Genomic DNA, 23869 nt, shown 5'->3' with positions numbered 1-23869 from the left:
CCTTCAGGCAATGACAATATAGGTGCCGTAGTTAGCTTTTTCTTCAATAACTGAAACGCTTTCTCTTGTTCATCATTCCATTCAAATTTTTTCCCTTTATGCGTTAATGCAGTCAAGGGTTTTGCTATTCTGGAAAAGTCTTGGATGAACCTTCTGTAGTAACCAGCTAGTCCTAAAAACTGGCGTATGTGTTTCGGAGTTTTCGGGGTTTCCCACTTTTTAACAGTTTCTATCTTTGCCGGATCCACCTTAATACCTTCTTTGTTCACTATGTGACCGAGGAATTGAACTTCTTCCAACCAAAATGAACACTTTGAAAACTTAGCGTACAATTCTTCCTTCCTCAATACTTCTAATATCTTTCTCAAATGTTCACCGTGTTCTTGGTCATTCTTTGAGTAAATAAGTATGTCATCAATGAAAACAATGACAAACTTGTCATGGTATGGTCCACACACTCGGTTCATAAGGTCCATGAACACAGCTGGTGCATGACCATAAACTCGTAATGACCGTAACGTGTTCTGAAAGCAGTCTTTGGAATATCATCTTCTTTCACCCGCATTTGATGATACCCGGAACGTAAGTCAATCTTTGAATAAACAGACGAGCCTTGTAGTTGATCAAATAAGTCGTCGATTCTCGGTAGTGGGTAGCGGTTCTTGATGGTAAGTTTGTTCAACTCTCGGTAGTCGATACACAACCTGAATGTACCATCTTTCTTCTTGACAAACAAAACAGGAGCTCCCCACGGTGATGTGCTTGGTCGAATGAAACCACGCTCTAAAAGTTCTTGTAATTGGCTTTGCAGTTCTTTCATCTCGCTAGGTGCAAGTCTGTAAGGAGCACGAGCTATTGGTGCAGCTCCTGGTACAAGATCTATTTGAAATTCAACGGATCGATGTGGGGGTAATCCCGGTAATTCTTTCGGAAATACATCAGGAAATTCTTTTGCAATGGGAACATCATTGATGCTCTTTTCTTCAGTTTGTACTTTCTCGACGTGTGCTAGAACAGCATAGCAACCTTTTCTTATTAGTTTTTGTGCCTTCAAATTACTAATAAGATGTAGCTTCGTGTTGCCCTTTTCTCCGTACACCATTAAGGGTTTTCCTTTTTCTCATATAATGCGAATTGCATTTTTGTAACAAACGATCTCTGCTTTCACTTCTTTCAACCAGTCCATACCGATTATCACATCAAAACTCCCTAACTCTACAGGTATCAAATCAATCTTAAATGTTTCGCTAACCAGTTTAATTTCTCGATTCTGACATATATTATCTGCTGAAATTAATTTACCATTTGCTAATTCGAGTAAAAATTTACTATCCAAAGGCGTCAATGGACAACTTAATTTAGCACAAAAATCTCTACTCATATAGCTTCTATCCGCACCCGAATCAAATAAAACGTAAGCAGATTTATTGTCAATAAGAAACGTACCCGTAACAAGCTCCGGGTCTTCCTGTGCCTCTGCCGCATTAATATTGAAAACTCTTCCGCGGCCTTGTCCATTCGTGTTCTCCTGGTTCGGGCAATTTCTAATAATGTGGCCCGGTTTTCCACATTTATAACAAACTACATTGGCATAACTTGCTCCGACACTAGTTGCTCCGCCATTACTCGTTCCGACACCATTTGTTCCTTTCGTTCTATTAACCCCTGGTCCGTAGACCTCACACTTCGCCGCGCTATGACCATTTCTTTTACACTTGTTGTAAAATTTGGTGCAGAACCCCGAGTGATACTTTTCACACCTTTGGCATAGCTGCTTCTGATTGTTGTTGTTGTTGCGGTTATTATTGTTGTTGGGATGATTGTTGTAGTTGCTGTTGTTGTTGTTGTTGTTGTTGTTGTTGTTGTTGTTGTTGTTGTTGTTGTTGTTGGTCCGTTTGTTGTAGTTGCGATTGATGTTGCGATTGTTGGGATAATTGTTGCGATTATTGTTGTAATTGCTGTTGTTGTTGTATTGGTGATTCTTATCACCGTTTTCCTCCCACTTTCTTTTGACTTGCTTCACATTGGCCTCTTCAGCAGTCTGTTCTTTAATTCTTTCTTCAATCTAGTTCACTAGTTTGTGAGCCATTCTACATGCCTGTTGTATGGAGGCGGGCTCGTGTGAACTTATATATTCTTGGATTCTTTCCGGTAATCCTTTCACAAACGCGTCGATCTTCTCTTCCTCATCTTCGAATGCTCCCGGACACAATAGGCACAATTCTGTGAATCGTCTTTCGTACGTGGTAATATCAAATCCTTGGGTTCGTAACCCTCTAAGTTCTGTCTTGAGCTTATTGACCTCGGTTCTGGGACGGTACTTCTCGTTCATCAAGTGCTTGAATGCTGACCACGGTAGTGCGTACGCATCGTCTTGTCCCACTTGCTCTAGATAGGTATTCCACCATGTTAACGCAGAACCTGTGAAGGTATGCGTAGCGTACTTCACTTTGTCCTCTTCAGTACACTTACTTATGGCAAACACTGATTCGACCTTCTCGGTCCACCGTTTCAATCCGATCGGTCCTTCGGTTCCATCAAATTCCAAAGGTTTGCAGGCAGTGAATTCTTTGTAGGTGCATCCTACACGATTTCCTGTACTGCTAGATCCAAGGTTATTGTTGGTATGTAGCGCAGCCTGTACTGCGGCTATGTTTGAAGCTAGAAAAGTACGGAATTCCTCTTCATTCATATTCACGGTGTGTCGAGTAGTCGGTGCCATTTCCTTCAAAATAGTCAAATGGAACAAGTTAATCATACAGAATATTAAGAGTAGTTAATAGTATTTCGTAGCATAATATAAACTCATTTATAAAAGCTTTTTCTTCATATTAGCGTTTTATAAGTTTAAATTCGGGTAGTACCTACCCGTTAAGTTCATACTTAGTAGCTAATATACAATTCAACTACTACAATTCTATATAAAAAACTGATTATAATAATATTTCGCGTTCAAACTTTTACACAATATTTTACAAACTTACAATACCGCTTATTTTACATATAGCATGAAATATAGTACACAATAAATTTGATACAAGATGGTTGTGAAGATAATTCTAGCTAGTACACAAGTCGTTCAGCAAAGGCAATAAAGACACGTAATTCATACGTCCAGAAACAAGTCATGCATTCTGGTTTTACTAGGATTACTTCCCATCCTTGGTCTTGTGGAACATAACCGTTATGGCCGTTGATAAGACATTGTGTTGTAACGTCGTCAAAGGGACGAGGGTTATGTAATGTCCAACAGTCCCGTAACAATCTAAAAACCTCATTTCTTACCCCAATTACCGACTCCGTCACTTGTGAGAACGTTTTGTTTAATAGTTGTAGCCCGATGTTCTTGTTCTCACTTTGGTGAGAAGCGAACATTACTAATCCGTAAGCATAGCATGCTTCTTTATATTGCATGTTAGCCGCTTTTTCTAAATCATGAAGTCCTATATTCGGATACATTGAGTCAAAATAATTTCTTAACCCGTTGCGTAACATAGCATTTGGGTTTCCCGCAATATATGCGTCAAAGTAAACACATCGTAACTTATGGGTTTCCCAATGTGATATCCCCCATCTTTCAAACGAAAGTCTCTTATAAACCAAGACATTCTTGGAACGTTCTTCGAATGTCTTACAAACTGATCTCGCCTTAAATAGTTGTGCCGAGGAATTCTGACCGACTCTAGACAGGATTTCATCAATCATGTCTCCGGGTAGGTCTCTTAAAATATTGGGTTGTCTATCCATTTTATGTTTTTAAACTGTAAAATAGACAAGAGTTAGATTCATAAAAAACAAATACTTATTAATACAAGCAATTTTTACATATATCATAAAGCATAAGCACACTATATTACATATATTACACCACACGAATACAACTATCTTATTCCGACTCGCTTGTTTCTTCTTCTTCGGTTTTGGTTCGTTTTGCCAAGTTTCTAGGGATATATGATGTTCCCCTAATACGAGCCGTCGTTTTCCACATTGGTTTAGAAAAACCTGGTGGTTTAGAGGTTCCCGGGTCATTGTTACAACTTAAGGACTTCGGGGGTTGACGATACATATAAAGTTCATCGGGGTTGGAATTAGATTTCTCTATTTTTATGCCATTTCCCTTATTATTTTCTTTTGCCTTTTTAAATTCAGTTGGGGTAATTTCTATAACATCATCGGAATTCTCGTCGGAATCCGATTCATCGGAGAATTGGTAATCCTCCCAATATTTTGCTTCCTTGGCGGAAACACCATTGACCATAATTAACCTTGGTCGGTTGGTTGAGGATTTTCTTTTACTTAACCGTTTTATTATTTCCCCCACCGGTTCTATTTCTTCATCCGGTTCCGATTCTTCTTCCGATTCCGACTCTTCTTCCGGTTCCGACTCTTCTTCCGGTTCCTCTTCGGGAACTTGTGAATCAGTCCACGAATCATACCAATTTACATTTGACTCTTCATTATTATTAGGTGAGTCAATGGGACTTGTTCTAGAGGTAGACATCTATCACATAATATCAAACGCGTTAAGAGATTAATATATCACATAATATTCACATGTTAAAAATATATAGTTTCCAACAAAATTTGTTAAGCAATCATTTTCAAGTAAACACGGTCGAAGTCCAGACTCACTAATGAATCCTAACAAACTCGATAAGACACACTAATGCAAAATTCTGGTTCTCTAAGACCAACGCTCGGATACCAACTGAAATGTCCCGTTCTTATTGATTAAAAACGTTCCATATTAATTGATTTCGTTGCGAGGTTTTGACCTCTATATGAGACGTTTTTCAAAGACTACATTCATTTTAAAACAAACCATAACCTTTATTTCATCAATAAAGGTTTAAAAAGCTTTACGTAGATTATCAAATAATGATAATCTAAAATATCCTGTTTATACACGACCATTACATAATGGTTTACAATACAAATATGTTACAACAAAATAAATTTCTTGAATGCAGTTTTTACACAATATCATACAAGCATGGACTCCAAATCTCGTTCTTATTTAAGTATGCGACAGCGGAAGCTCTTAATAATCACCTGAGAATAAACATGCTTAAAACGTTAACAAAAATGTTGGTGAGTTATAGGTTTAACCTATATATATCAAATCATAATAATAGACCACAAGATTTCATATTTCCATTTCTCATAAACATACGTCCCATGCATAGAGACAAAAATATCATTCATATGGATTGAACACCTGGTAACCGACATTCACAATATACATATAAGAATATCCCCATCATTCCGGGAACCTCCTTCGGACATGATATAAATTTAGAAGTACTAAAGCATCCGGTACTTCGGATGGGGCATGTTGGGCCTGATAGATCTATCTTTAGGATTCGCGTCAATTAGGGTGTATGTTCCCTAATTCTTAGATTACCAGACTTAATAAAAAGGGGCATATTCGATTTCGATAATTCAACCATAGAATGTAGTTTCATGTACTTGTGTCTATTTTGTAAATCATTTATAAAACCTGCATGTATTCTCATCCCAAAAATATTAGATTTTAAAAGTGGGACTATAACTCACTTTCACAGATTTTTACTTCGTCGGGAAGTAAGACTTGGCCACTGGTTGATTCACGAACCTATAACAATATATACATATATATCAAAGTATGTTCAAAATATATTTACAACACTTTTAATATATTTTGATGTTTTAAGTTTATTAAGTCAGCTGTCCTCGTTAGTAACCTACAACTAGTTGTCCACAGTTAGATGTACAGAAATAAATCGATAAATATTATCTTGAATCAATCCACGACCCAGTGTATACGTATCTCAGTATTGATCACAACTCAAACTATATATATTTTGGAATCAACCTCAACCCTGTATAGCTAACTCCAACATTCACATATAGAGTGTCTATGGTTGTTCCGAAATATATATAGATGTGTCGACATGATAGGTCGAAACATTGTATACGTGTCTATGGTATCTCAAGATTACATAATATACAATACAAGTTTATTAAGTTATGGTTGGAATAGATTTGTTACCAATTTTCACGTAGCTAAAATGAGAAAAATTATCCAATCTTGTTTTACCCATAACTTCTTCATTTTAAATCCGTTTTGAGTGAATCAAATTGCTATGGTTTCATATTGAACTCTATTTTATGAATCTAAACAGAAAAAGTATAGGTTTATTGTCGGAAAAATAAGTTACAAGTCATTTTTGTAAAGGTAGTCATTTCAGTCGAAAGAACGACGTCTAGATGACCATTTTAGAAAACATACTTCCACTTTGAGTTTAACCATAATTTTTGGATATAGTTTCATGTTCATAATAAAATTCATTTTCTCAGAATAACAACTTTTAAATCAAAGTTTATCATAGTTTTTAATTAACTAACCCAAAACAGCCCGCGGTGTTACTACGACGGCGTAAATCCGGTTTTACGGTGTTTTTCGTGTTTCCAGGTTTTAAATCATTAAGTTAGCATATCATATAGATATAGAACATGTGTTTAGTTGATTTTAAAAGTCAAGTTAGAAGGATTAACTTTTATTTGCGAACAAGTTTAGAATTAACTAAACTATGTTCTAGTGATTACAAGTTTAAACCTTCAAATAAGATAGCTTTATATGTATGAATCGAATGATGTTATGAACATCATTACTACCTTAAGTTCCTTGGATAAACCTACTGGAAAAGAGAAAAATGGATCTAGCTTCAACAGATCCTTGGATGGCTCGAAGTTCTTGAAGCAGAATCATGACACGAAAACAAGTTCAAGTAAGATCATCACTTGAAATAAGATTGTTATAGTTATAGAAATTGAACCAAAGTTTGAATATGATTATTACCTTGTATTAGAATGATAACCTACTGTAAGAAACAAAGATTTCTTGAGGTTGGATGATCACCTTACAAGATTGGAAGTGAGCTAGCAAACTTGAAAGTATTCTTGATTTTATGTAACTAGAACTTGTAGAATATATGAAGAACACTTAGAACTTGAAGATAGAACTTGAGAGAGATTAATTAGATGAAGAAAATTGAAGAATGAAAGTGTTTATAGGTGTTTTTGGTCGTTGGTGTATGGATTAGATATAAAGGATATGTAATTTTGTTTTCATGTAAATAAGTCATGAATGATTACTCATATTTTTGTAATTTTATGAGATATTTCATGCTAGTTGCCAAATGATGGTTCCCACATGTGTTAGGTGACTCACATGGGCTGCTAAGAGCTGATCATTGGAGTGTATATACCAATAGTACATACATCTAAAAGCTGTGTATTATACGAGTACGAATACGGGTGCATACGAGTAGAATTGTTGATGAAACTGAACGAGGATGTAATTGTAAGCATTTTTGTTAAGTAGAAGTATTTTGATAATTGTATTGAAGTCTTTCAAAACTATATAAATACATATTAAAACACTACATGTATATACATTTTAACTGAGTCGTTAAGTCATCGTTAGTCGTTACATGTAAGTGTTGTTTTGAAACCTTTATGTTAACGATCTTGTTAAATGTTGTTAACCCAATGTTTATAATATCAAATGAGATTTTAAATTATTATATTATCATGATATTATCATGTATGAATATCTCTTAATATTATATATATACATTAAATGTCTTTACAACGATAATCGTTACATATATGTCTCGTTTAAAAATCATTAAGTTAGTAGTCTTGTTTTTACATATGTAGTTCATTGTTAATATACTTAATGATATGTTTACTTATCATAGTATCATGTTAACTATATATATATCCATATATATGTCATCATATAGTTTTTACAAGTTTTAACGTTCGTGAATCACCGGTCAACTTGGGTGGTCAATTGTCTATATGAAACATATTTCAATTAATCAAGTCTTAACAAGTTTGATTGCTAAACATGTTGGAAACATTTAATCATGTAAATATCAATCTCAATTAATATATATAAACATGGAAAAGTTCGGGTCACTACACCACATTTAATTAGAGAAATCCTAATCTCCTGAATCACCGAAGAATCAAATCTTATAGATTTCGAAGATTTTTTCTTTTAAATCCCTTGAATTCCGAAATTTAATCAAGATGATGTCAAAAGTTAAGACGAACCTTATTTTTTAAATTCAAACTTGACTACGTCAGAGGTTAAGACAAATCTTTATTATCTCAATCCAACTCACTATTTTGTGATAGCTTCACTCGTACTATTTACACAATCAAATTATTTTATCCCTATTACTCGATGATGATAAAACTTAAATTTTCAGCTAGTATGCGTCATGAAAACATACTTATTATCAGCCATGACCATCCTAATCAAATTTCGGGACAAAATTTCTTTAACGAGTAGGTACTGTGACAACCCGAAAATTTTCGACCAAATTTAAACTTAATCTTTATATGATTTTGACACGATAAGCAAAGTTTGTTAAGTTAAATCTCAAGGATTTTAAACTGTGTTCATACATTCATTTAAACCTCGACCAAATTCCGACGATTCACGAACCATTAAATGAACGAATATGATTATATGTATATGTGTATATATTATAACTTGAAACATTAACAAAGTATTAAACGTATAATACTTTACATGAACGTATTTGTTTCAATATGTTTATCGATGGAATTAGAAGATAATATCAAATGATTGAATTATCAGATACATTGTGATTACGGGTCTCTGTTATGAGGTCCTCTATGATTTGAGCAATCGTACTTTTTTTTATCAATATTCGGAAAATTGTAAAGTGATTTACAAGTAAGAACAAATGTGTCAATTAAAGGGAACTAGACAAGGGTTAGTGGAGATTCCTATTTGAATCCCAATACATGCTTTACAATAACTTACTCGTGACTTTTGATAAGATAACTATTTAACTTTCATATTATTTAATGTAAAGGTGAAATTATGAAATGTAGATAATATCGACAAGTTATGTAAATCGACGTTTTATATTAAAATAATTTCATGCACCTAACTATCCATTGGACCTTACCCGACGATTTACGAACAAGTATTTGTAAATAGATATATGTAAATATATATAAATGTAAGTATACATAATAATTTGAAATTATAAATTATAATTTAAACATTAGAATTAGATATGTAAAATGAGATACAAGAATAATTAAGTGCTATTAAAATGAATATATATATATATATATATATATATATATATATATATATATATATATATATATATATATATATATATATATATATATATATATATATATATATATATATATATATATATATATATATTAATTCAATATATGGTTGTAATAATTACTTTCAGTATTATTATTAATGTTAATATTAATAATAAAATTAGTATCAATATTATTAAATACATAGACATGAAAATTGTTACGCATAATTTGTTATATCAACATTATCATTATTATTATTATTAGTTCTATTATCATTAATACTAAAACTTATCATTTTTATGTGATACAAAGATATTTTTACCACACGTAACATAATTATATTAATAATAATACATACCACTATATTTTTATGATATTAACTGAACTTTATAAATTTTATTACTTGAAATATATAAAAGTATATTTTTATCATATATAAATTTTAATATAAATTTTTTATTTATTAATAAATGACTTGTATTATTTACTCTAATAAAATCTGATAAATATATTTAAATATATAAAATGACTATATTTAGGTTATATAATAAACAGGTATAGATTTTTGAAGTCATATTGGGTTAAGTTGACTTTTGTTGACTTTTGCATATTGTGACAACCCAGAAATTTCCGACCAAATTTAAACTTTAATCTTTATATTATTTCAACGCAATAAGAAAAGTTTGTTAAGTTGAATCTCAAGGATTTTAAACTGTGTTCATACATTCATTTAACCTCAACCAAATTTTGACGATTCACGAACCATTATATAAATGGATATGATTATATATATATATGTATATATATATATATATATATATATATATATATATATATATATATATATATATATATATATATTATAACTTGAAAATATTAACAAAGTATTAAACGTGTAATACTTTACATAAACGTATTCGTTTCAATATGTTTATCGATGGAATTAGAAGATGATATCAAATGATTGATTTATCAGATACATTGTATGATTACGAGTCTTTGTTGAGAGGTCCACTTTGATTTAAGAAACCTTTCCTTTTTAACGATATTCGGAATAAATGGTAAAGTGATTTACATGTAACAACAAAAGTAACTAAACAAGGGTTAGTGGAAATTCCTTTTTGATTTTCAATTCATACGTTACAACATTTTCCTCGTGTCTTTTTGATAAGTTAATTATTTAGTTTTCATAATGATTGATCATATAGAATAAATAATTAGGATAAGGTTCGTCGATTAGATAAACCCATTTTGATATTTTACATTAAGACGATTTCTGAAAGGACCCGTTCATATACATTATAAACGATTCACAATAGTTGATTACATCGCGAGGTATTTGACCTCTATATGATACATTTTACAAACATTGCAATCGTTTTTAAAAGACAAACTTTCTTTACAACGAAAATTGACGGTATGCACACCATTTCATAATACATCCAACTATAATTGACTTAATAATAATCTTGATGAACTCAATGACTTGAATGCAACGTCTTTCAAAATATGCCATGAATGACTCCAAGTAATTTCCTTAAAATGAGCTAATGCACAGCAGAAGATTTCTTTAATACCTGAGAATAAACATGCTTTAAAGTGTCAACCAAAAGGTTAGTGAGTTCATAGGTTTATCATAACAATCATTTCAATATATTAATAGACCACAAGATTTCCATTTATATATATATATATATATATATGTACACTCGCAAGTGTATAAAAGTATTCTATAAGTTGTAGGCACCCGGTAACAAGCCTTAACGTTCGTGTTTTACCCTCTGAAGTACACCAGATCAGGTGTGTTTAAAATAACCTCGAAGTACTAAAGCATCCCATAGTCAGGATGGGGTTTGTCAGGCCCAATAGATCTATCTTTAGGATTCGCGCCTACCGTACATAGACAAGTAGTTTAATGTTACCAAGCTAGGGGTATATTTCTGGTTTAAACCCACGTAGAATTAGTTTTAGTACTTGTGCCTATTTCGTAAAACATTTATAAAAATAGCGCATGTATTCTCAGTCCCAAAAATATATATAAATGGGAGCAAATGAAACTCACAATACTGTATTTTGTAGTAAAAATACATATGACGTCATTGAACAAGTGCAATGTTGGCCTTGGATTCACGAACGTATTAATATTGAGATTCAATATTGCAGGAAAAGTACGTAGACGCAACGGAGATGATAAACACTAGTTTGACTCACGAGCAATACTCCCGAACCATACCCATAACCTCCATAGCTTTAACCCATAATTTCCTTAGCTCTATCCCGCTCGAAAAACAATTTCGAAATCACTCAGACAGCACTCCGTCATAATATTTTATGTATACTTATAATATCTTGAAATTATACGGAGTAAATATATATATGTAAATCGATTGAGAGAGTTTAGAGAAAATATTTTCAAGTTTGTATCAAATAATGAAACCTAATGAATTCTATTTATAATAGATTTTTGAATTATTAAAGTGAATTATTAAAGTATGAATTATTAAAGTGAATTATTAAAGTATGAATTATTAAAGTGAATTATTAAAGTATGAATTATTAAATTATGAATTATTAAAGTGAATTATTAAAGTATGAATTATTAAAGTAAATTATTAAAGTATGAATTATTAAAGTAATTTATTAAAGTATGAATTATTAAAGTGAATTATTAAAGTATGAATTATTAAAGTGAATTATTAGAGTATGAATTATTAAAGTGAATTATTAAAGTATGAATTATTAAAGTTAAGGTAAAGTAAAAATAAAGTAAAGGTAAAGTTTAAGTATAGTAAGAGTATAAAACTATGTACGTATAATACGCGTATAAATATATATAATATTAATTTAAATCGTTATATATATTTAATAAAATAAAATATAAATATCGTTATATATATTTAATAAAATAAAATATAAATATCGTTATCTTTATCATACTGGTTAAGTAATGAGTTGTTAAAAGTGGTTCTAGATATTTATAAGAGTTATATACGTTTTAATAATAAAGTTCTTTTTAAACTGAAAACGTTTTTGTACGTTTGAAACTAAATCAAATAAATATGATAATTTTGTTTTCCAAAACTAAATATATTTAAGAAGCATTTTGTTTAAAGGTTAAAATAATGGAAATCGTTATATCATAAAACGTTTTAGAAAAGTAAAATCATATATTTTCATAATAGGTTTTAAGTTTTTAAATTACCGTCTGTTGGTGACGCATGCGATAAAGTTCAAAGGTTAAATAAACGTATAAAATAATCTTAATGAAAAATGTCGAGTTACTTAACTTGTCGATATCCAACATCTAAGTTATTTACACTCCACGTTCTTACTTATAAATCACTTTACCATTTTTCGAATGTCGTCAAAAAGAATAGATTTCTTAAATCACAGTGGACCTTATAACATAGACCCGTAATCATATCACAATGTATCTGATAAATCAATCATTTGATATTATCTTCTAATTCCATCGATAAACATATTGAAACAAATACGTTCATGTAAAGTATTATACGTTTAATACTTTTTTAATATTTTTAAGTTATAATATATATATATACACATATATATACATATTTATTTATATATAACAGTTCGTGAATCGTCGAAATTTGGTCGAGGTTATAATGAATGTATGAACACAATTTAAAATTCTTGAGATTTAACTTAACAAACTTTGCTTATCGTGTCGGAATAATATAAAGATAAAGTTTAAATTTGGTCGGAAATTTCCGGATCGTCACAGTACCTACCCGTTAAAGAAATTTCATCCCGAAATTTGAGTAAGGTCATCATGGTTAACCATAAAACTGTTTTCATGACGAATATGTGTTGATAAATAGAGTTTCATCATTACTGAGTAATGTAGATAAAAGGATTCGATTATGTGAAGCGTACGAGGGTAGCTGTCACAAGAGTTTGAGATAGAAATTTAACTTTTGACGTAGTCACGGTGGATTTCTGGAATTCAAGGGATTTAAAGAAATCTTTAAACTCTGAATAAAATTTGATTCTTCAGAGATTAAGGAATAGGATCTTCTTTGGTTAAATGCGATAATCTGTTTTGATTGCTCTGTCGGATATTTCATTATAAATCCACCCTCTTTATTTCCTTTATATTTTGGAGTTCCATCCTTTTGTTTTCTCTTCTCGACTTTAAGTCAGCGAATAATGGTTCAGAATTCGTAAGTATGGAGTTTCGAATGAACATGACTAATGTTCTAAGGAAGAAATTGTAATAGCATGATCTTGATTGGTTAATTACCAGAATTCAAGAGAAAAGACAGAATTATCAAGAAATTATGTTCTTGATATGTTTAGAGATTAGATAGAATGTAAGAGTTGCGGAACATGGCACATGATGACGTTATGGTCTGTGAATCACCATGTTTCATTAGAAACTCAGCATGACTTACTGTAATATAATCACGTTGATCAAGTGTCATTATATTATACTAACTCATGCTTCAGTTCCCAACACTACTTCGAAAACATTCATACTTCAAACTCGAAGATTTCAGATTTTAGAAACTAAACAGTTTCCTTTATGATATAACACTGATATCGCGAAGAGATAAATGATTTCGGACAAGAATACTTATGAAAATATCCTCAGAAATATCGAAGATATTTATGATGATATTTTTGGAATTTCTAAGATCGAAGGTTGATGAAGAAAGATTTTCCGCAAGATTTTAACATGACTTCGAAGCAGGATATTCTCTAAAGATTTCATCGGATCCAGAATTACCTGGATTCTTTGAATATAGGGTTTGGTCCTTGTATTTGTCCTTGGTCTCCTTCATGGTTAGCTCAATCTGTTTTTCAGTACCAAATTTTCTATCGAGCGTTCCCAACATTCCATTCTTTATTATCAAACTTTTAACCGTTTAGACCATCTACGATTTTGTTGTTTCCTCTGCATTTAATGCTACCATATCTGGGTCATCGGTTATCAATCCGAGGTGGTTTCAAGAGAATTGTGTTTTTAGATGATTAAACGTTGATGGTAATATGGTGGAATATAAAAGGTTCCCCGGTAACAATAAAGAGCACGCATATATATATCAAAATTATGATATGGTTGTTTCGAACGAAAAGTCGAAGTTGATTTGCTGGAGCTGTGACAAAATTTGCTACTTTGAAAAGGAATTGCAAAGTGATTTTCGGTAATAACAACACCCAGGGAGCTAGCACAGATACGTGTTAAACGTTTACTCAGGTTCCGAGTGTTTTCAGGTGCATAACTATATGCATTGATCTTTTCTTCCGTAGATGAAGTGCGGTTAGTTTATCCTCTCGATTGAGGTGTTTTCAAGAATCATGAAAGATTTGAATGCAGATTGAAATCGTCAAGATACAAATGAAGTTTAGGATGAAATCAAGTGGCAAACTTGAAGAATTGTTTAGTTTCATATGTTATAATCAAAATTTTAATTCATTTTAATTGTCCAATGTTATTAGTCCACAGTCGATAGTCCACAATTAACAGTCCAATAATTCATATATAGTTTTAGTCCACAATTAACAGTCCAATAATTCATATATAGTTTAATATATAATATTCGAATTAATTAATACGTATCGTGACCCGTATACATGTCTCAGACTCGATCACAACTCAAAGTATATATATTATTGTAGAATCAACCTCAACCCTGTATAGCCAACTCCAGCATTACTGCATATAGAGTGTCTATGGTTATTCCAAATAATATATATATATATGCGTCGATATGATATGTCAAAACCTTGTATACGTGTCTCGATATTTAAAGTGCGTAAAAATAAATAACAGAAATTAAATGACGATAAATAAAATTGCAAGAATATAAATTGCGATAAATAAACTGCGATAAATAAAATGTAATCAGTTAGCTAGGAATAGTTAGCTAGGAACAGTTAGCGTGGATTCTTAACAAAATTTCTCATAGTTAATTTGTTTGTTTCTAACAAATTTTATTTTGTCCAATGTTTTCTTCATTATGCCACTTGTTGGATTCTGATAGGCCAAAATCCAAATATAAAATTAGATGAAAATGATTATTCTGCGGTGAACGGATACGTATATCGGTGGTTGTAAGTAGGATAGTAAATGACTGTTGAATCAGATTCGAAGAATGTACAATGTAACTTATTAATGTGAAATCTAAATATTCCTCATGTATTACCTACCCGTTAAAATATTTTCACCATTAACAGTTTGTACGAAAGAATTTTTAATTACAATCTTTATGAAAAAAAATATATATATACCTATATATTTTTTTTTTCGGATGTAATCATGGATTTAATGAGTCAATATGATATTAAACTCATTTGATTTACTGTTAGAACAAGAATATATAATCTCTAAAACATTAGAGATTACATAATCGCTATGTCGAATGAAAATAAATGATGTAGAACGTCATGTAGAACGATCATTATACTCAAGGTACAGAATGAGATGTCGAAGCTGGTGATGCGAATGTTGTTGTTGGTGGTACTAGTGCTGTTGGTGATGAGGCTGGTGATGTTACTGGTGTTGGTGATACTGCAGGTGCTTGCAAATTGTGTACCGTGCTCTCTAAAGTTAACACTCGAGCTCCGAGTTCTTTAACTTCTTCTACTAACCCTGGTTGGTTATCGGTGTGAGGTAAAGGTCGGATATCTTCTCTAGTTCCGTTAATGGTAGTCTCAAGACGAAGAATTCTTGCAAAAAGGGTATAAACGGTGTTGCGAACGGGTTCGTCGGTTAGCGGGTCAAGTACTCCAAGGTTAGGTGGTAGATTTGGTTCATGATATGGAGTACCTTCTTCCCTTCTCCATAGGGTGAGTATGTCACGAACCCACCCCCATTTTCTCCAGTAATCACGGTAGTTGATTGGTTGGTGTGCTCCTGTCACGCTGTCTTCGGAGTCAGAGGAACTTGGTCGATTCGTAGAGGCCATCTTAAGCGATCACAGAAAAGATTTTTGGTATGAAGAGTTTAGTGACAGAAATTGATAGTTGGATGGTATTCTCAATGCATAATGTGCATAGATATATATAGTACCAGGATCCCTTAAATTACGAAGAAATTTATGAGAGATATCAGGCAAGGTCTACAGTAACAGATATGCTAAGATATGAATTTTGTCTATACACTTATTCATGCAATTAATGCAGTAAAAGGTGTCTAGACTAATAATAATGAGCAGGTAATTTCCTAAAGATGATAAGCAGATGATTTCTGACAAAAATGATAAGTGAAACTTTTGACATGCAGACACGGTCGAAGTCCAGAGTCACTAATGCATCCTAACGACTATCAGTTAGACACACTAATGCAGACCTGGTTCGCTAAGACCACCGCTCTGATACCAACTGAAAGTTGGGGACGCATCCCACTCAGTGCCTTCTCAGCTAACCGCCTGTGACCACTGAGCGTACCTCAGACACTGATTTTACAGCCCGTCTCTCGACAGTACAGCCAACCCTAATAGGGACTGCGAGGAGTAAGAGCCAATGCTTCGTCACAGGTAACACTGTGAGAACCCCCTCTACGATTAACCAGCTAATAAACGGCATTAAACCAGCTCTGATACCAACTGAAAGGACCCGTTCATATACATTATAAACGATTCACAATAGTTGATTACATCGCGAGGTATTTGACCTATATATGATACATTTTACAAACATTGCAATCGTTTTTAAAAGACAAACTTTCTTTACAACGAAAATTGACGGTATGCGCACCATTTCATAATACATCCAACTATAATTGACTTAATAATAATCTTGATGAACTCAATGACTTGAATGCAACGTCTTTCAAAATATGCCATGAATGACTCCAAGTAATTTCCTTAAAATGAGCTAATGCACAGCGGAAGATTTTTTTAATACCTGAGAATAAACATGCTTTAAAGTGTCAACCAAAAGGTTGGTGAGTTCATAGGTTTATCATAACAATCATTTCAATATATTAATAGACCACAAGATTTCCGTTTATAAATATATGTACACTCGCAAGTGTATAAAAGTATTCTATAAGTTGTAGGCACCCGGTAATAAGCCTTAACGTTCATGTTTTACCCTCTGAAGTACACCAGATCAGGTGTGTTTAAAATAACCTCGAAGTACTAAAGCATCCCATAGTCAGGATGGGGTTTGTCAGGCCCAATAGATCTATCTTTAGGATTCGCGCCTACCGTACATAGACAAGTAGTTTAATGTTACCAAGCTAAGGGTATATTTCTGGTTTAAACCCACGTAGAATTAGTTTTAGTACTTGTGCCTATTTCGTAAAACATTTATAAAAACAGCGCATGTATTCTCAGTCCCAAAAATATATATATAAGGGAGCAAATGAAACTCACAATACTGTATTTTGTAGTAAAAATACATATGACGTCATTGAACAAGTGCAATGTTGGCCTTGGATTCACGAACGTATCAATATTGAGATTCAATATTGCAGGAAAAGTACGTAGACGCAACGGAGATGATAAACACTAGTTTGATTTACGAGCAATACTCCCGAACCATACCCATAACCTCCATAGCTTTAACCCATAATTTCCTTAGCTCTATCTCGCTCGAAAAATAATTTCGAAATCACTCGGACAGCACTCCGTCATAATATTTTATGTATACTTATAATATCTTAAAATAATACGGAGTAAATATATATATGTAAATCGATTGAGAGAGTTTAGAGAAAATATTTTCAAGTTTCTATCAAATAATGAAACCTATTGAATTCTATTTATAATATTTTTTTGAATTATTAAAGTGAATTATTAAAGTATGAATTATTAAAGTGAATTATTAAAGTATGAATTATTAAAGTGAATTATTAAAGTATGAATTATTAAAGTGAATTATTAAAGTATGAATTATTAAAGTGAATTATTAAAGTATGAATTATTAAAGTGAATTATTAAAGTATGAATTATTAAAGTGAATTATTAGAGTATGAATTATTAAAGTGAATTATTAAAGTATGAATTATTAAAGTTAAGGTAAAGTAAAAATAAAGTAAAGGTAAAGTTTAAGCATAGTAAGAGTATAAAACTATGTACGTGTAATAAGCGTATAAATATATATATTATTAATTTAAATCGTTATATATATTTAATAAAATAAAATATAAATATCGTTATATATATTTAATAAAATAAAATATAAATATCGTTATCTTTATCATACTGGTTAAGTAATGAGTTGTTAAAAGTGGTTCTAGATATTTATAAAAGTTATATACGTTTTAATAATAAAGTTCTTTTTAAACTGAAAACGTTTTTGTACGTTTGAAACTAAATCAAATAAATATGATAATTTTTTTTTCCAAAACTAAATATATTTAAGAAGCATTTTGTTTAAAGGTTAAAATAATGGAAATCGTTATATCATAAAACGTTTTAGAAAAGTAAAATCATATATTTTCATAATAGGTTTTAAGTTTTTAAATTACAGTCTGTTGGTGAAGCATGCGATAAAGTTCAAAGTTTAAATAAACGTATGAAATAATCTTAATGAAAAATGTCGAGTTACTTAACTTGTCGATATCCAACATCTAAGTTATTTACACTCCACGTTCTTGCTTATAAATCACTTTACCATTTTCCGAATGTCGTCAAAAAGAATAGATTTCTTAAATCACAGTGGACCTTATAACATAGACCCGTAATCATATCACAATGTATCTGATAAATCAATCATTTGATATTATCTTCTAATTCCATCGATAAACATATTGAAACAAATACGTTCATGTAAAGTATTATACGTTTAATACTTTATTAATATTTTTAAGTTATAATATATATATATACACACATATATATACATATTTATTTATATATAACGGTTCGTGAATCGTCGAAATTTGGTCGAGGTTATAATGAATGTATGAACACAATTTAAAATTCTTGAGATTTAACTTAACAAACTTTGCTTATCGTGTCGGAATAATATAAAGATAAAGTTTAAATTTGGTCGGAAATTTCCGGATCGTCACAATTTCATACGTTTATATTAACCATTGAACTGTATCTTACGCTTCACCAGCAGACGGTAATTTAAAAATTTGAAAACCTGTTATGAATTATATACGATCTTACTTTTCTAAAACATTTTATGATATAACGATTTCTATTATTACAACCTTTTTACAAAATAATTTTTGAATATAAGTAGTTTTAGAAAACTGAATTTTATAATATTTAGCTTAGCTTCAAACGTATGAAAATATCTTTTGATATAATATAAGTTGATTACTAAAATGTTTTGTCTAAGTAAATGTTGATGCGTAAATGAATTATATAAATTTTAAGTTTTAAAGTGTAAACGTTACGTGTTATAATATTTTTATTGTTTAAAATAAACCTTGAGTATACGAAGTTTTGAAAAACTAAATATTGTATTATTGAATAAATATTTCAAGTATATATAATATATACAAATTTGTATTTTTAGATGAACATATATATATATATATATATATATATATATATATATATATATATATATATATATATATATAATTTACAAAGTTCTAAAATATAATATTAACTTAGTCACAGAACGTTTTGATTTAGAAATAAATATATATATATATATATATATATATATATATATATATATATATATATATAATCAACGAGACGATGATTTATAGAAGCAAATGACCAAATCACTCAAATGATCAAGTTACATTTAGAATGACATAGTTTATTGGCAATGAAAGTTTATCTATTGATAAGGTACACGTCGCGTATCGTTTAGTACAAGTTTTCTCAGCGTACGAGTTATCGTTCGAAAAACCGAAACCGGAACATAAGTCGAGAAACAATGTACGTGTCTTCGGAACAAAAATTACAAATTAACTATACACATAAATATAATATAATATATAATTAATTATATAAATTAAATATATTATATATATAATAATATAAATCTGGTGTCGGCAGAAGAATTTAATCGATTATGGCTGGCAAAAGTAAGTCATGCAATCGCATGACAAATTAACTTCATCCCCATGCGATCGCATGGGGATCAATCTCAGAAAATGTGTATAAAATGTCGACGAGTTCAGTTAATCACACACATTCACTCCTCTACATCGAACTCTCTTTATTATTAATATTATTATTATTTATATTGAACTCTCTTTATTATAATTAATCTTATTATTATTAGTAGTATTATTATTATTAGTATTACACATAAAATACTACGACGGAATGCTGCTCGAGTGATCTAAAATGAGTTTTCAAAACTGGTTTTCGAGTAAGATATGACCAAGGAAATTATGGGTTATTGCTTTGGAGATTATGGGTATGGATCAGGGGTATAGCTCATGAGGTCAACCCAGTGTTTATCGTCTCCGTTGCGTCTACGTACTTTCCTGCAATATTGAATCTCAATATTGATACGTGAGCACTCATAACTTAACTTTTATATATTATTAGTGTATCTCTGACTAGTGCTCGAGTATTTAGGATTATGCATGCTTGTACGTTTAATATTGTCATTAGATAGTTTAGGTTGAATCCTGAATTAGATACATATGCTATTGAGATAGGGTATATGATATGCATGTCGTTGGAAAGCTAGCGAAAAATTAAGAACTTTTCATTTAGAACTCGAATGATTTTGATGAACAGATTAGAAATTATGGTCAACTGAAATATAGTATTATTGTTAACATGATTATTATTACTCTCGTTGTTATTATCGCCGTTATTATTATTATTATCTAATAATAATAATAATAATAATAATAATAATAATAATAATTATTATTATTATTATTATTATTATTATTATTATTATTATTATTATCATTATTATTATAATTACTAGTATTGTTATTAATATTATTATAATACTTATTAGTATCATTATTTTTAAAACTAATATTAGTATTATGTAATTATTATGATTACGATTATTATCATTATTATGAATGCGTTATAAAAAAGGGGATTTAAAAAACTATTAAACAAATCGATTAGGAAACAATGAGTATATGTATCATGATGAAATAAAAATACTGTAAATTATTAATTTAGATTTCATTTTCATCATTTTTATTATTAAAAGTATTATTAATATTGAAACTACCATTTTTACTAAAATTATCATTTTAAATAGAAATATCATTGTTATTATAGAATATCATTATTATTATCATTTTGGTATTATTATTAAAAATTATCAATTTAAATAGAATTATTATTGTTATATGAAAATATTATTATTATTTAAAAGTATCGTTATTATTAAAATTTTCACGATTAGAATTATCATTTTATCATAATATTTTTTTTAGTAAATATAAATATTGTTATTATTATTAGTAGAATAATAATTATTATTATTACAAAATAATACAACTTTTACTTACTATTGTTATTATCGATATTATTTTATCAAACAAATATGTGATACAAAGATATTTTTACTATGTGTAATATAATTATATCATATTATTTTTATGATATTAAATGAACTTTATAAATTTTATTACTTAAGATATATAAAAGTATATTTATATTATATAAATTTTAATATAAAATTTTATTTATTAATAAATGATTTATATTATTTACTCTAATAAAATCTGTTAAAAATTTTTAAATATATAAAAAGACTATGTTTAAACTATATATAATCAAGTATAAATTTTGGAAGTCATTTTGGTCAAGATGACTTTTTTTGACTTTTGCATATTAGTCTCGAGCATTAGGATTGTGGTACACTATAACCTAACCTAAATTATTAGACAGATATTGACCAACATATAAATATATATGATGTTAAAGCGAAGGGGTACAAAATAGTTATATTTTTACTACAAAATACTATTAAATACGATACAATTTTACACAAGTTATTTATTTATTTATAGAGTGGATATACCTAAACCTTGCTACAACACTTATAGGCAGTGTACCTAATCGTACAGTAGTGTAGTTTTTAGTAAGTCCAGTTTGTTCCACAGGGATCTTAGCCAAGTTTAACGCTATATTTTTAAAAACTATATTTGTAAAAATATAAATATATATATATATAAGTAGTATTATTATTATAAAAAGGGGTTTTTTTACTGTTTAATGACCGGTTTGTCGATTTTTAAAACTTTAGTCGCAGTTAAAACCGTAAAGTAAATGACGATAAGGAAATGCGATTAATTAAAATGATAAATAAAATGACAAAAAATAAAATTGCGATAATTAAAAAGTACGATACTTAAAAGTGCAATTAAATACAATGACAGTAAATAAAAGTGCGATAATTAAAAGTGCAATTAAATATGAAATAAAAGAATTATGCTTATTTAAACTTCCGTAATCATGATGTTTGACGTGTTGATTTTAGTTTATTATCATGGGTTAATTGTCCTTTGTCCTGGATTATTCAATATGTCCGTCTGGTTTTTGTCCATAACAGTCCATCAGTCATAAATATAAAGTGCGAGTGTCCTCGTCAAATTATCCTTATATCCGAAGTCAAATATTCCAACTAATTGGGGACTTAAACTATAATTACACCAAGTGTCCTTGTATATAATTCACCAATGTTTTAATAAGTCCATAGACTATTAATCCATTCCCGTGTCCGGTTAAATGAACGATTATTAGTACTTATAAATATTCCGCCCATCGTGTCCGATCTAGTGTATATGGTTATTTATAGGTACGTCCAATTGTAAATCTTTATATTAAATTAACAAACTATCATTCAATTAAACAAATATAAAGTCCATTAATAACCCATTAATAACCCATATAAAGTACGAGACATTAATTTAAAAAGGTTGAACATAACTTACAATGATTAATAATAGCGTAGCGTTACACGGACTGAATTTCGACTTACACCCTTACAACATTCGCTAACATACCCTTATTATTAAAATTAAAATTAAAATTATATATATATATATATATATATATATATATATATATATATATATATATATATATATATATATATACACGTTGAGAGATGGAGAAAGAAAAAGATGTAAACATTTGATCAAAAACTGCGAAATTTATAGGATGTCACTTGATTCTGTTCACCATGTGATCGCATGGGTTTATAACTGCCAGGCCATGCGATTTCATGGCCCCCTGGGACAGCTCAACTTTGGTTGTTTTCTTCTTGCCGACGGTTTTATATAATATATATATATATATATATATATATATATATATATATATATATATATATATATATATATATATATATATATAATTTAAGAATTAATTATATATTATATTATATTCATGTACATAGTTGACTTGTAATTTTTAGTCCGTTGCGTTGAGCGTTGAGAGTTGACTCTGGTCCCAGTTTCGGATTTTCGAACGTCCTTTCGTACAATTTAATATCTTGTATTTTGCATTTTACGGCTTCTACTCTTCTAATTTTGAGACGTTTCTCATCAATAATTTGAACCACTTTGATTGTACTTTGTACTTTTGAGCTTTTTGATCGTTTACGTCTTCAATTTGTCGAATCTGTCTTTTGTCTTCACTTTTTATTATACAAACGAATATCACTTGTAAATAGAACAATTGCAACTAAAAGCTTGTCTTTCTTGAGGGATAATGTTATGAAATATATGTTCGTTTTTAGCATTATCAAATATTCCCACACTTGAGCGTTGCTTGTCCTCAAGCAATATAGTCTTGAAATAAAAATACTAGAATCACTTCTTTATTCTTCA

Source organism: Rutidosis leptorrhynchoides, chromosome 1 (genome assembly GCF_046630445.1).
Source record: "Rutidosis leptorrhynchoides isolate AG116_Rl617_1_P2 chromosome 1, CSIRO_AGI_Rlap_v1, whole genome shotgun sequence".
NCBI lineage: Eukaryota > Viridiplantae > Streptophyta > Magnoliopsida > Asterales > Asteraceae > Rutidosis > Rutidosis leptorrhynchoides.
Note: the sequence above shows the minus strand (reverse complement) of the source record.